Source organism: Podarcis erhardii (assembly GCF_964252035.2).
Source record: "Podarcis erhardii genome assembly, chromosome: 2".
Taxonomy (NCBI): domain Eukaryota; kingdom Metazoa; phylum Chordata; class Lepidosauria; order Squamata; family Lacertidae; genus Podarcis; species Podarcis erhardii.
Genome location: NC_138498.1, coordinates 97,854,028 through 97,870,186, shown reverse-complemented (window position 1 = coordinate 97,870,186; position 16,159 = coordinate 97,854,028). Strand labels below are relative to the sequence as shown.

The window sequence follows — 16,159 nt, the reverse complement described above, 5'->3', positions numbered from 1 at the left end:
AATATTAGCACCTTGAATTGGGCCTGGAAATGGACTAGCAACCAGCCAGATGAGCTGGCAACCCACAATTTAAACTGTTAATTCAGTGAAGACTGATTAAGCATCCATTGATGCTCCTGTGCCAGAATTCGTCTCTACCCTTCCTAGGAGATAGCTGTTGCACGTGAATGTGGACAGGGTCATATTTTTCCTGTTTCTGGAACAACATGTTGTAGGCGTTTTTATGTCATTGACATTAAATCAATTATTTCCTGGGAAGTCGAACAGGGCCTAGTAACTTTGCCAAGCCACAGGTAGAAAACAACAGTCCGGAAACCAAGCCTTATGAGGAATGGTTGAATGAGCTGGGTATGTTTAGCCTGGATAAGAAGAGAGTGAGAGGAGATATGATAGGGGATATTGTTTTGTTGTTTTTGTTTTAACTATTTACTTGTGTTTTGACCTCCCTGAGATCTTGTGATGAATGGTGGTATATAAATCAAATAAATAAATCAAATAAATCAATAAATAATTAAGAGCCATCTTCAAATATCTAAAGGGCTGTCACATGGAAGATGAAGCAAGCTCCCCCCCCCCTTGCTCCAAAGGGTAGGACCTGAACCAATGGCTTCAGGTTACAAAAAAGGAGATTTCAACTAAACATTCAGGGAGAAAACTTTCTGGTAGTCAGAGCTGTTCAGCAGTGAAATGGACTGTCTCAGGAGGTTGTGCACTCTCCTTCCTTGGAGTTTATTAAGCAGAGGTTGGATGGTCATCTGTCATGGATGCTTTAGTTGAGATTCCTGCATTGCAGGGGTTGAAATGGATGACCCTCTGGGTCCCTTCCAACTCTGCAACTCTATGATTCTATGAACATTTACTATAAGTGACTGGGCAAGATGACCTCTGAAGTGTCATTCTATTCATAGAATCATACCATTAAATGAAATCTTTTGCATTTCAAAACCAGTTTTGAAATGACAGTGAATCAGTTGGAAGAGCTTTTGTATAAGGAAACACATAATATCACAAGGTAAATACTATGTTTATACTTATTTGAAGAAAGACACATGGAAGCCTTCTTAAAGTCCTCTGCAGAACAACTGGATATAATGATAAAGAAATGTTTGTAAAGCTATTAGAAAAGCGCAATAAACGTTCAACAGCCCAAAGCAGAGAGAAGGATAAGTGCCACACACTTCATCAGATCAGAGCATCTGATGAAATAGGCTCTTGCTAATGCCGTTATAAATTTGTTAGTTTTTAAGATGCCAGGGGACTTGTTGTTTCCTCCTTTTTCTGAAAGAAAAACGTATTTCACATTTATCCTTGTACAGAACTAGCAAGATGCCAACAGCCCAGTGCTCAGCAATCTTCTATGCATTAGCCAGGAAAATGTCAAAATACTGCTCTGCTATATTATATGCTCCCATGCAGGCACCCATGTCTGTGTAGCACGAACGCACACACAGACACACACACCCTACTTCTTTTTTGGCATGGTTTCTCAGTCTGTGAAGTTGACTGGCTAAGCAATGTTTTGATAAGTTTTCCTCAACAACAATCCAAGCAGGTAAAACTCACTCTCACAAACCTTTTTGAATATTGAAAAGTTTTGTTCAGTACACAGTTACAAATACACGAACCAGTATGGTGCTCAACCAGGTTATGATGCTCTTTGAAACTACTGTTTTTGGTTTTAGCATGGTGAGTGGGTTTTTTTTTTAAAAAAATGTAGGGAATGACTGAGAAATGAGAAAAACTAAAATGACCAGGTTAAATAATACAAAGAAAAGCCTCTGCTGGTGGTTGCTTGTTAATTTTTGTTTTTAGTGTCTCTGTGCTTAACTCTCTAATTTAATGAATGTAAATTAGTCTTTGAGATATCAATGGCTGGAGGTCATAAAACAAAGGCTGACAATACCACTTTATAGTATAAAACATAATAATAATAATAATAATAATAATAATAATAATAATAATAGGACTTTGTTACATGAGACCTCACAAAGCCAAGAACAATGCATATTTGCTGTTACGCAAGGACCCTCCTCCTGTGCAGAATTTTCATAATTATAACAGAAAGGCGTAAATTTTCTAATGCATGGCAGCTCAAAAAGTAATCAAGAGAATGAGCCTGAGGGCTATTTTAATGTATGCAAAGCTAGTGACCCACAGTAAATGGGAGGTAGGCTTCAATGAATGCAAAGTAATGCACACATACTAAAGACCTGGTCTGATGAGGGACGGCTAAAATTAACACCCAATTAATTTCCAAATTGACAAACAAATGAAACCCATAAATCTACTTTCTCATTAATTTTCTTGTGGTATAATTTAAAGCAGTAATATGAGGGCAAAAATTGAGCATTATCCATCATAAATATCAAAAAAGATAGCACTGTAACACCATAAATTATGCATATTACCTGTTGTTAAAAATGATTAATGTATTATCAACTTTATCACACACTGTCTATGTCTAGACATATCCGAAATCTGAAATTTCATTTAGTACTTAGGGGGAAAGGGGCTCCAGAACGGATGGAATTATCAACAGCACATTTTGAGCCTGGCCCTGTGACACAAAGGTAGCTGCTTCTCATGCTGTCATTTGGGAGTTCCAGGGTTGGAATTGGACTCATCCCAAGCTTTGGGTCACTGGAGGTTGAACATATTGAAGAGGTGATGTTCACTTCCCAGGGGAACTGAAACAAATCACAGTGCACTAAGAGCATCCTTTAGTAGCTGACCCACAGACTGGCACTGGCATCTGCTTAGCAAGGGGCTAGTCACCTCCTGTGCCCTCGTGGCTGTAGGGAAAGCAGTGCTCAGTGATGTAGAGAGGTGGAGAATAAAAGGTTAAAACCAAGAACTTTGAAGGAAACCGAGACGAGACGGAAATCTAATATAATTCAGCCTGTAAGAGAGTCAAGTGTATCACCTTGACCAATTGCAGTAGACATTTCCTTGCGCTCACACAGTTCCCTGCAATTTCTCCCAATTGATCCAAAACATATAATTCTTGTAAGAAGCTTTCATTTGAAATAACACTTGCCCCCAAATCTCCTTACTAGTAGCTTCAGAGGCTGCCCTCTATCCAACAATGCTTGCCTGGCACTTAATTACATATAATAGCACACCATCCCTTTTCTCATCTCTTTATGACCCAAATGGCAATGGGTGTCAACAGTATGGCTCTGGGATCTCTAAAGCTGCTGAGGGATTGATACTCAAACCCAATAAAATACAAGAGAGTTAATGGCTAATTCTCTGATGAACTTGAAATATAAGGCAAGTAGCGTCCTTGAGAAGAAATTCAGGAGTCAGTACCCTGAGTTCTACAGCGATGTAAATATTTTGTGTAGTCTTCAGCAAGCTATTTAATAATGGGAAGTCCAATCCTAAAAGTGCCGCTCCAACAAACATGGCATCAGAATCACAGACTTGCCCAGTTCTGCCACATTTGCAAGTGAAAGTCTCCCTAATGGACAAGGCAGAGCAAGAAAAGGACATTCTAAAACAAAGCTATTGGCTATCAGAGGCATTATTTGGGGCTATCTAGAAACTGGTGCTGAGATATCTGAATGCCAAGATGTCAGCCCTTCAGAGAAAGGGAAAGAAAGATTTACAGGAACTGCCCCCTTTCATGACTGGATATGTGTGTTCACACAAACTGTTATCATTGGGGTGGGGAGATGGAGATGAGAACAAACATACTTCTTCATCAGGTGAAGACAGGGGCATCCAATCCAAACATATGAATTAGGATTTAAAACACTCACCAAAAACAAAGACAGTGATACTTCGGTTCTCGAATGCCTCCATTGACGAACATTTTGGAACTTGAATGTCAAAAACCCGGAAGTAAATGTTTCCGTTTTCAAACACGCCTTGGAAGCTGAACAGCTTCCACTGTGTGTTTTTCAATTTTCTCAACTGATTTTGCAGACCACCCTTTGTGTCTCAGTTTTTGAACGTTTCAGAAGTAGAATGGTCTTCTGGAACGGATTACGTTCGAGAGCTGAAGGACCACTGTAACATGCTTCCAATATACATGGTTCACGGTTCCTATTCAAAGGAACCTGCCATCTATATTTGGAAAGGAAAGAAAGGGGAGGAAAGGGACCAACATTTAAATCACCAAGGTTACGATGAAATGCAGTTGCACACATGCACTTCTAGTTTAGCTTGCCTGCCATGTTGCATATAAAGGGCAGACGGGAAGAAAATAAAGAAGAACTCTGAAGAAAAAAAGTTTGTAAGGGAAGGGTATGCATCAAGTGCAGCACAGGTTGTACTCTCAAGGACTGTCTGCGAGACAGAAATAAAGGTGGTATAGGTGATAGTGGGGAAATATATAGCATTCCCTAAACAGGCAGTAGTTATGTGACTGTTGATATAGCGCCATGTCAGTGTTAACCATAGTACAGTGGTACCTCGGGTTAAGTACTTAATTCGTTCCGGAGGTCTGTTCTTAACCTGAAACTAATCTTAACCTGAAGTACCACTTTAGCTAATGGGGACTCCTGCTGCCGCCACGCCGCTGGAACATGATTTCTGTTCTCATCCTGAAGCAAAGTTCTTAACCCGAGGTACTATTTCTGGGTTAGGGGAGTCTGTAACCTGAAGTGTATGTAACCTGAAGCGTATGTAGCCCAAGTTACCACTGTACTGTCAAGGCTTCCATGCAGATAGGTCTCCACAGAGCTGAGGGCAAGGGTAACATCAGCATTCAGCTTTTTGTGGCATCTGTGTGGATATTTAGCATACAATCCAACAGTCCACTACAGAAGTTGAATCCAGTGCTTAGTTCTTAGATCACAACAACACATAAGTCGTTTTTCATAGCAACCATGATTCTCTGATCGGTCCACAGTAATACCATGGCAAGACTCTAATGCTCTCAGTTCCTTTTTCTATAAAGTTTAGTTCCCAACAGCAAATGTAAAAACATAATTGATAAGCACGTATGTTTGTTCCTACCACTTGAGACCTATTGGTATATATGTGAAATTAGGAATTTTTGCCCCAATGTGCACCACTTTATACTTGCTTACATTCAATTGCATTTGCCATTTTAATGTCCATTCACCCAGTTGGAGAATTCATTTTGGAGCTTTTTGCAATCACTTTTTCTTTTAATCACCTTGGAGAATTTGGTATCACCAGCAAACCTGGCTTCTTCTTCTTCTTCTTTGGCTATCACTCGTAGCCAAGTAAGATTGTCTTCCATAAACACGGTTTTAACAATGAGTCTGTAGGTGACTGTGGAGGCCAATTCTGGATCCACAGGTCCTTCCACAGTGGGGACACTGGTTTCCTGGCGGGAGTTGATCACGGTGTGGATTTGCCAAGCATGCCTTCCTCCTTGCATGTTTCTCCCTTGCGACCTGAGTTCGAGTGTCTTCAAAGCCCATGACACCTTTGGTAAAGGCTGTTCTCCAACTGGAGCGCTCACAGGCCAGTGTTTCCCAGTTGTCAGTGTTTACGCTACATATTTTTAGATTTGCCTTGAGACAGTCTTTAAACCTTTTTTGTTGACCACCAGCATTATGCTTTCCATTTTTAAGTTTGGAATAGAGAAGATGCTTTGGAAGATGATCATCAGGCATCCGCATAACATGACCAGTCCAACGAAGTTGATGTTGAAGAATCATTGCTTCAACACTGGTGATCTCTGCTTCTTCCAATTTTTTGGAGATACTGTTGATGGAATCTTTTGAGGAGTTGGAGATAGCATTTATAAGTGGTCCATGTTTCACAAGCAAATAGTAAGGTTGGTAGTACAATAGCTTTGTAAGCAAGCATTTTTGTTTCCCTGCGAATGTCCCGGTCCTCAAACACGCTGCACTTCAATCGGGAGAAAGCCGCACTCGCAGAACTCAGACCCTGCTGGATTTTGGCATCAATGTTGGCCCTTGTGGAGAGATACCTGCCCAGGTAGGAGAAGTGATTGACATTTTCCAACGTTACACCATTGAGTTGGATTTGTGGCGCTGCAGAGGGGTTATTTTGTACTTGTTGGTGCAGCACTTTGGTTTTTTGGATGTTGAGTAATAGGCCAAGCTTTTTGTAAGCTTCTGCAAAGATATTTAGGATGGTTTGAAGGTCATATATCAGCCTTAACTCATGGTCATTTAGAAGCAAGATGAAGAGCACATGTTCCAGTACTGATCCTTGGTCAATCTTACTCCTCCATCGTAAGAACTGCCAATTTATTCCTACTCTCTACTTCCTATTCTTTAACCAGGACCTGCCCTCTTATTCCATGACTGCTAAGCTTACTCAAACACATTTTCAAAGTCTTAGTATATCAGATGATTCACCTCTATCTCTATGCTTGTTGACACTCTCAAAGGTCTCTGAAAAATTAGTGAGACAGTACTGACCCCTGGAGAACCCATGCTGGTCTCACTTCCACAAGATCTGGGCTTTTATATACTTGGTAATTCTGATTTTCCTAACTAGCCTGTAATTTATGGGTCTCCTCCAGAAAAAAAGAATAGTGTTATGTTAGCCACTTTCCACTCCTCACCTGTGGAAGCTGATATGGCACAAGCAATCAGCAACTGCACATTTTAGTTCATTAAGACCTTTCAGATGGAAGCCATCCAGACCCAGAAATTTGTCAAATTTTAATTTGTCAATAAGGTCTTGAATAGTAGTTCCCAAACTCCCCTCCTTTCCTCTGACCTTAGGAAATTGCTGAGTGTCTTGATGAACCATGTAATAATTTTTGTACTGATTGTACTGTGCTGTGCTAGATGATATTTAATTGTATTTTTAGAGGTACATTATGGACCCGCTGAATGAAGTTTGGAGACCACTGGTAGTCCGTGGCCACAGTTTGACAACTCATGGAATAGAACATTGTCTCTTGTAACCATTATCTTCCTCAATCCCTCAGACTCCTATCCTATCTCACATCTTCTGCTTTGAAGAAGATGCAAATAATTAATTTTGCTTCTCTGCAATCTCCTTTTCCTCCTTTAGCACACTTTTTGACAAGGTCCAACCACCTCCATAGCTGGTCTCCTGCTGCTAATGCATTTAAAAAAAAATTAGTTGGTTTTTATGTTTTAAGCAAGGTTTTCCTGAAAATCTTTTTTTTCTTTCTTTATTAACCAAACATTCGTCATGCTATTGACAAGACAATGATTTTAAAACACCAGTAACCGTATGCTACAGATATTTACTCAGAAATAAGTCATACTGTGTTCAGTAGAGCTTCCTCAAAAGAAAGTATGCATTGGATTGCAGTCTTAAGTAGGGTCTGCAGGATAATCATCATCATCATCATCATCATCATCATCATCATCATCATCATCTCTGTGGTTAAGCAGTGCTTTGTTAAGCTACGACACCATAAAGTTTAGTTTCTTATTCAATTTTCCCCCATTGTCTGCCCCAGAGAGAAGGACTGATTCATCATAGCAATGCTAGTCAATTAATGACTGCCTGGTTAGGCCACAACACTTCAAATGCCGATTCACCTCAAGCCCCATGAATGCTCTAGCAATCAAAACGAACAATATGTTTCAGATCATTATGGCGACTTAGCGAGTACCATCTATCAGGATTTTGCAAACGTTTTCTTGTCGGCTTGCCTGGATGACTAACAGGTCAATCATTTAATCTGATCCTTTAAAAACTCCTTATGCACTTATATTTTGTTTTCTTATAATTTTAATGGCAGTTCTCCCCTATAAAGTTACAGGCCTCTGCATTAAACATAAAAAGCTAACATCAACTTTTCTCTAAATGTATTCACTCTTCTATTTCCTTAGGATTTAGAGTTTATTGCTAACAGGTTGCATCTGATATTCAAATTATGTACAGTGCTTTCTGCCCTGTGACTCCACAACCACTGTTCATTTTTAAGCAGGACTGTGTAAAGTCCTGCAGCTGACCCACTGAAATCAATGAAGCATACAATGTTCTGCTACTTGGTATAAGATACCCTTAAACAACAATGGATGAGAGGAGAAATGGGAGGGGGGGGGACAACAAGTTCTTTACAAAACAGCAACTACTAGTACCACTTTATTTCATTAGAGCTCCTAGCACATAAGAAATATAACAATGCAAAACATCTGAAGATGTAAATACACTTTCAAACATAAGACTATTGCATACTAATACACGGCAGGCAAGCACACAAAATGATGAAAACACACCAAGAAGTCATACGTTAGCATATTAATTGGTTTGTTTATACATTGTCTGCCATCCTTACAAGAGTTTACATCAGCTCTGTTCTGAAACAAGTTTTAAAAAATTCCTTTCCTAACTTCATGGAGGACACAAGCACTAAACATACTGTTAAAAGAAACATGCACACACACAGAGAGAGACAAAATCCACAAACAGAAAATCACTATATATCATTCAGAAGAAGGTTCTTTTTTGTGATTACCTTGTTCATAGCCCTATCCTTTTGTCCTAGACATTTAAAGTCCTTGTTTGATCCACACAGAATTTTCTAGTCATCAGATGTTCTATTACTGTGCTAGCCGTCTTGCAGGAGTGCTCTCTCCCTTCTGAAAAAAGCAAACAACTGGATAGATATCATTACACTAAGGAAATCTCTTGGAAAAAAACCAAACAACTTGCTAATCTTTGTAGCCCCTTCATCTAAAGTTAACGATAAGAAAAACAAACCCAAGTCAGTTTCAGCCACATTCCAGGGACAAGTTCCCCTTTTCTTCTTTATCAAAATCCTAGCTTTTAAAGCTCCCCCCCAACTCCCCACCCCCAGCAGACCTTGCAGGCTAAACTGCTGCTCACACCCGCAAACAAAGCAATATTTGTTTAATAACTGATTGCTGCCATGGGTACAGTAAACAAGGGCCCTGGCGTTTGTGTTTATGAACAAACACATCATCTTGCAAGAGCAATTTAACATTAACCAGGTGGAATAATCAACAGATTTCATAGGTGACACTCAGGGCAGGACAACTGTAAACAGAGGAGGGAGGAGAAAGGGGCCACTCTCAGGGAATCAAGGTTGAGGCAAATGCATTGCAGAGTAAACAGCTGGGGAGAGGTCAAGACAAACAAACTGTGATCCTCCTGACATTTTGAGGAGCAGGAAGGTTGTGTGTTACATGCATCAGCTGCTGACCACCATGAAAATCAAACCAGTTGGGGACCAGGGCGACTTGTTTATACAGTGCCAGGCTGCTTCTAAACAAGAAGTTGCAATTATCCAAATTGTGCTCTGTAGTCACTGCACTAACCGGAGAGATCAAATCAGATGCCATTCCCCCCTCCCTCACAGACGGCATGTGAAACAACAGCGCTGTTAACAGAAGGAGGGGGCAGAAACAGAAGTGCAGGTGGTTAATTGTTAAAGTTATATTTACAGGAAAAGGCATCATTTACAGGAGAAGGGAGGGGAGGAGGAGGGAGAGGGAGAGGGAGAGGGAGAGGGAGAGGGAGAGGGAGAGGGAGAGGGAGAGGGAGAGGGAGAGGGAGAGGGAGGGAAGCGCCATATTAGATCCATTTTGTCCATGAAGTTGTTTACATCAGTTACCAATGCCTGTTAATTAGAATGTTTTGGATTCTACTAAAAAGCCTAATCTGTTATACACAAGTATCAAGAGCAGCACATAGCTTTTTAATGCAGTATTAAGTTCAAAATAACCAATGATATGCATATCAAAGGCAGAGACCCAACGTAAAGGTGCAGCTGTAGAAAAATGCAAAGTTGCTGGGAATTTCTAATTCCTTTTTGCGATTCCTAAGTCCATTGACCAAGAGCTTATAAATAGGCTACTATCCAACCCTACAATAATTGACAGATATTGATGCCATTAGCCAGTCTAAAAACTCCCATGCTCTTCTTTGGTCAAGTATTGATGTACTGCTTGGAAACACGTAATTTCTAGACTCTCTGGAGCCTAAGTCAATGTTTGGGCAATTCTAGAAATGTCTGACCACGGACTCAACTCTCTTATAGATTATTTATTATCAATGTGGTCATATTTCAATCTGCCACCTTCTGTATTGGTCTGAATTTGGCCGATATATATGTACTCAATATTTCTGTCATGTCTTTATTCTGTATATACTCTCGCCAGTGTCCTCAGATTGCTGGAGAAACCCAGCTGGAGCATTAGACTAGAAATGGGGAAACCCAGGTTTAAATTTGCCCTCAGCAATGAAGCTCACTGGTGACTTTGGGTGAGACGCCACCACTCAAGAATAACCTACCTCTGAGGAGCAACCATAGTTTAGTTTTGCATGCAGGTTTGCATGCAGAAGGTTCCAGGCTCAATCCTCGGTTTTTCAATATAGAGGGCTGGACTAGATGACCCTTGGGTCCCTACCAACTCTACAATTATATGAATAGGGAGGACCCATCTGATACACTGGAGAGCCACTGCCAGGCAGTGTGAACAATACAAGCTTAAAGTCTCACAAGGCCGTTTCTGATGTTCCTACTTGTTATTGTGATAATAAAAAGGGCTAAGCCAACTGAGCTCCTTGGAGGAAAAGTAGAATATAAATGCAATTTAAATATAAATGTCCAAAATCATGCTCTGCCAGAACTCCAAATCAAGCTTCTGGAATCTCTCAGCCATGCCAAGAGAAAAGTCCCTATTGTGACCTGAGGTGCCTCCAGATTTGTCAGCATTTTGTGGGAGGAACTCAAGTGCATACTGAAACTTTAGGTGTAACATGGATTAAAGTACTCTGTTGCAATAAATCCCCTAAAAAAGAAAAGCGAACTTTTTGCAGTTTGGAAAGTGATGGGGAAATGCATTGAAAACTGTGGGATGAACAAATGACCTAACACAAATACATCTAAACACTCTGTGAGCAAATCACAATGAATGCAGAATGAATGCTTACTGCCATATAACCACCCCGTAAACAAATCAGATGAGTGTTCAATAGTGGACATAGTCTACCTACTATAAGCTCTGTGCAAGTAAATCAGGATGAACGCTGAATAAACAGACCATCTGAAGGAGCTAAAACAAGGGCTAGCAAGTAGCACCAAGTATGTGGAGAATACTATGAAGCACTGCTCTGGTCATAACCTGGACAGTGCTTCTTTAGACTGCCACTGGTGATCAGTTTCCATAACAACAACCTGCCTGAAGCTATGTCTTCAGATCAGGGTATGCTTGGGCTTAAACCAAAGTGTGGGAGACCATTGTGGTTATTCGGCAGAGAAGGGAAAGCAGGGCAATGCAAGTTTTTAAGCATTAGCCCAGGTAAATTTGACAAAATTAAACCCTGACTGAGGCCGATTTCTTCCCAAAAGAAATCTTGCTGTTGAGTAGACTATATGAAGGAGACCCATCAGATATCTGACCATGACAAAACAATCACAAGTTGACAGAAAAGGGAGTAGCATGACATCTGGATTGAATAATTTTTTGGGGGGAGATGGACTGGTTCGCTTGTCATACTAAACCTTGGACTCACACACTCCTTAAAGGCTCTGTTTTGAAAAACCCCTGAGTATCTGATTGTGAGGAAGTTAGCTCTAGCTAGGACCACAAGGAGCTCTTTCTAGATATGTGATGTGGCTCAATCCCACCTCACACAGAACTCTCACACACATCTGTGCACCTGTATATAGCCCTTTCTGATCTGCTCCAGATGTGTGGACAGTATGTATGGTTGCCACCCACACTGGCAGCATAGCACAGGGCTAGCCTATGTGAGCCCCTGACTACCCTCACAGACTGAGACTGAAACTTTGGGTTAATGGGAGAATTAATAGCAATGAGAGTGTCTGTCCTCTTATACCATGCTTAGTAAGCTTAGGTAACCTTTGTTGAGTGACTTTATAAACTGCTTTTTGAAAGTCTGAGTTCACACTGTCAGCTGGATCGCTCCCATCCATATGCTCATTGACACTCAAAGGACTCTAAAGGTAAGTTAGATAGGACCTATCCTTGTAGATCTTAGGGAACAGTTACATACTTCCTTCCACAGTGTCTTCTGCAGTGAAGACAGAGTCATCCAGCTTCTCCGAAATCTCCTTTCCCTGCTTTAGCATATCTTTGACTTCCTTGTGCCCAAAGGTCCAACTGTTACCCTGGCCAGTTTCCTGCTTCAAATGTAGTCAAATAATTTTTATTGTTGGTTTTAAGCTCTGTATGTTTTTAAATAAGTTGTTGTTGTTGTTGTATCCTTTATTGCATACATGAATTTATTCTTCCAAAAGTTTGAGTTTATATTCATTTTCCTTCTTTGGACAAGACTTCTATTTTCTGAAGGAAGCCTTTTTGCTTCTAATATGTTCATTGACTTTACTCATTAACCATGTTGGCATCCTATTGGTTTTGATAGGACCTTTCCTGATCCGTACTGTACATTCTACCTAAACCTCCATTACTGTGGCTTTGAATAGCTGCCAAGCATGTTAGATAGATCTGACCCTCCTGATTTGGCTTTCAACTTCCTTTTCACCAGTTCCCTTATTTTATTTTATGACTTTCCTCTTCTGAAGTCAAATGTGACTGGGCTGGACTTTCTTGACATCTGTTCACTTAAATATGTGTTGTAAAATGGATCATGTGCAAAATATTGCACGTGCAGCCTGTTATTTCAGCATTAAGACATCTTCACATCGAAACGGAACTGCTTCTTCTGTGGTCCTTTTCCAGTACGTAAAATCACAGTTTATTCAGTGCAAAGTAAGTACTATATGATAAAAACTACAAGCATATCATTCAAATGCTTTATTGGTCAAATAGATGGATGCTTTTATTAGTTCAACCTTTTTTGTAATGGAGTGCCACTGATGACCCAGTGTTATCCTCATTCCCTGCCATTAATCACACTCCTAAGAGCTCATTTTGCTTTAAAATCTTAAGAAATTGCCATAATTTAAAGACATGGTGTCTACCTAATGGGAAATGCTTCACAGATTGTATCGTTTCTTATAACCATAGCTTTATGGCAATGCTGACCACAATGTTAAGGCATTAGAAAGCGGAATAAAATATTTCAGTGCTAGAAAAGCTATATGTAAACTTTCTTTTGTATGTGTGGTTTGCTACATCTTTACTACTTTAAAATCACAGTGCTTTGGGAATCGCAGAATTCAAACATGCATGGCTTATGTAGATTAAGACTATGAAAACATTCCCTGAGCAAATATAAAATAACAAATAAGTACATTAAAGAGGATCCCTAGTACAAACAGTGACTATAGGTTTTAAACAAATACCATACAGAGGTACATTCTTTATTCAGGGTACTGTATAATCTTTATACCTTCTCAGTTCAACTGCAGAAAACTAAGGATATTTCCTGGTTCAGAATCACTTCTCCAGCATTTTCAGAGCTGTGAAATTTACAGAAAGATTTAAACTAACATGATGATAATCTTAACCCATAAAGCTTGCTATTATGAAGATGCACATGGCAAAGTGTTTTGACAATGTTGACTATTATGGGAGGGAAAACATATATAAGAGAATTCCACCAAAACGTAAAAGCAAAAGTGAGGAAGGGAAAAACACTTCCATTTTTTTAAAGCATCTTTAAACACCTTGCAAAGGAAAATGTAGTGCAATTATATTATAAACTGAATACAAAAGAGTGCTCTTTTTTCAGCTAGCTAACAAGGCATTAGTACCTACTAGCCTTATAAATATGGTGTGTAAATCACATCAAATTCAAAGTGTCTGAATTTATTATAACAAGAGCTGGAGAGAAACATTAACTTTCTGGGTTGTTGCTAAGGATTAGCTCTTGTTTACAACTCTGTATTTATAGAGCGGGGGGTGGATTGTCAAATGAAGGACAAAGATGAATACAGCTGAACAAATGCAGCCTTGATTTAAAGAAATCAGATCTCGCCATAGTCTAAGAGGAAACATTTCTTTTTAAGGAGAAAAAGAATATGTTCATTAAGTTGCTTCCTAATGCTGTGTACAACTAGCCTGCTTTATTAGGGGGGAAATATGCAAACAGATTTTCTGACTCCACAATTCTAGTCCAAGATACCAAATATGACAAGTGTTCAAACAGATAGCTTTTGTGAGCGATAGAAGCCAGCTTAGGAGGCTGATAATGGAATACAGAACCTTTCACCTGTATGTTGCTTCTGCAAATCCAACTGTAGTGACCAAAAGTTATTACAGCCTGACGGCTCATCAACAGCGTACTCGAAAGGCCGTTTGGCAGCTTGAAACTAGCTCATCACAGGAGAGGTGTCCACTTCATCAAGTCCTTTCCAAAAACAGCTGCAACCTGGTTAACTGTTTTGGTAGCAGTCAGCCTGATCCAAATAAAGTGTTTTGCCACCAAACAGCAACCATAGGTATCTGCCTCAACCTATTAGTAAACAGGGCTTAAACACAAGCTGGATAATATCAACTACTTTGCTAAATCTGGCAAAGATGTACTTGGTTGAGTGGCTAACATGGAACAGAGTTATCAGCTCAACAAGGGAATAGCACACTTATATTACACCTAACACTTCAATCTGAGGGCACATCCTCATCAACAACAAACACATTACATCAACCCCAGATGTGGTGCAAATAATTTTCCTTCCATTGAAGTCACTGAAACAGTAAAAATAGCCACCTCCGTGTCAAGAACCACCCTGCCTACAATGCCACAACAGAAGACAATATATGGTGTAACTCAGTGTCCAATCACAGCACACCACAACTAATAGGTGAGGCCACAATTCAGATGATAGGCATGAGGGATGTATCTCTTTGGCCTCAGGTCATCACTTTGGTAATGTGGAACTGTGGAAAAATACTTTTCACAAAACAGACTAGCTTCAGAACACACATGGGAACTTGAGAGCTGACAGGAGCAGGAGTCAGGCATAGGTCAGCAGCGAAACAATAAATCACCCAATGTCAGTGAAGTTAACCCTTTATCCAAATAAACAAAACAGCTCAGTCCTAGTGGTCACAGCAACCCTTCCCAGTATTTCTTGCCCCAATAGAGCAGTTGCGAGGACTGAAGGTCCCTGCCTTCACACTGCTCTCTAAAGCTCCTCGCCTCAGTTCCTTCCTCAGCAGCCTAAGGCTCCACCCTCAATTTCTCTGCATGTTCTGGGATACCAGTGGGGAGGGGAGCTGGTCACAGCAGGAGTGGGAGATTCCCTGACTTCTTCTGTACCTGTTTCCTCTCCAGCCTTCACTTCTACCTCTGGAGTCTGGACTGCTCTCTACCACATACTTTTCCTGCTCTCTAAACCCGATTCCCGCTTCAGCTTCTGACACCTTCTCCTCCCCTCTTAGACCACTCATCCTTGCCCCACCACCAGTCCCCTGGCTCTGACCTTCTTCCCCTGGGGGTTCCCCAGCTGGTGCCTCCCAGCACTTATCTCTGCATCCAACCAGTCCATGAAAAGCACATTGTTAACATTTTTTTCTGCCTAGAACCTCACCTTGGAACTTCAGGTAGAAGGCCAATCACACTCAACTCCAGCAAAGTAGGGTACCAGGACAGAGCACCTCATGCAGATAAGCGAGGGAATGAGGAAAACAAACTATAATACACAACGGCTTTAATTTTCTCCCATATCTCCCCCTGACCCCCTATGAAATATGGGGATACTGTGCCTTGCCTCAACTGTATTTGTCTAACACTCTTCACCCAGAACAGAAGGAGGCAGTGCCCGCCCTCATCCTGCCACACGTAAGGAAGACACATAGAGAGGAAGGCCAGGCACTCCACTCCAACCACAGCCACTGTTGACCAAACTCTCATAAAACTTTTGCCTTGCAGGATCTCTATCCACGAACATGAACAAACAGCTACTGCCCACACACTGCTTCACTACAATCTCAAAGGGCAGAAGGGGTTTGTGTCTCTGTGGTTGGAGACTTACACCTCCTGTTGGCAAAGTGCCCGAAAGCAGAAATGCAGTGTCTAAATGCAATCAGTCAATCAATCAATCAATCAATCAATCAATCATCTGAGGTGTGCACCCTTAGGAAATAAGTTTGGAAGAGGTCACAGGTCAGCAGTAGAGCAGACCACCTATATGCATAATGTCCCAGCTTCAATTCCCAGAATTACAAAATAGTGACGCTTCAAAAGACCTCTATCCAGGGTTTTGGAGAGTTCTGCCAGTCAAGAGTATACAATACTGGGATAGACAGAGCAACAGATTGACTCCATATTAAACACCTCTGTATGTTCATATGCAAATATATATACTAAAAATAATGTCAAA

General features: G+C 40.6%; 1 protein-coding gene across 16 annotated transcripts in view; it reads right to left on the bottom strand.

The window, feature by feature from the left end:
- Positions 1–16,159, bottom strand: part of FOXP1 (forkhead box P1) — a 553,244-nt gene that overhangs the window by 242,494 nt on the left and 294,591 nt on the right. For 3 of the 16 annotated variants that reach the window (XM_081852740.1, XM_081852745.1, XM_081852729.1), the window contains one exon: positions 8,399–8,522. The exons of the other annotated variants lie outside the window; for them this stretch is intronic. The gene's annotated coding sequence lies outside the window, so the exon portion shown is untranslated. The remainder of the gene's footprint in view (positions 1–8,398; positions 8,523–16,159) is intronic. 16 annotated transcript variants of the gene reach the window in all.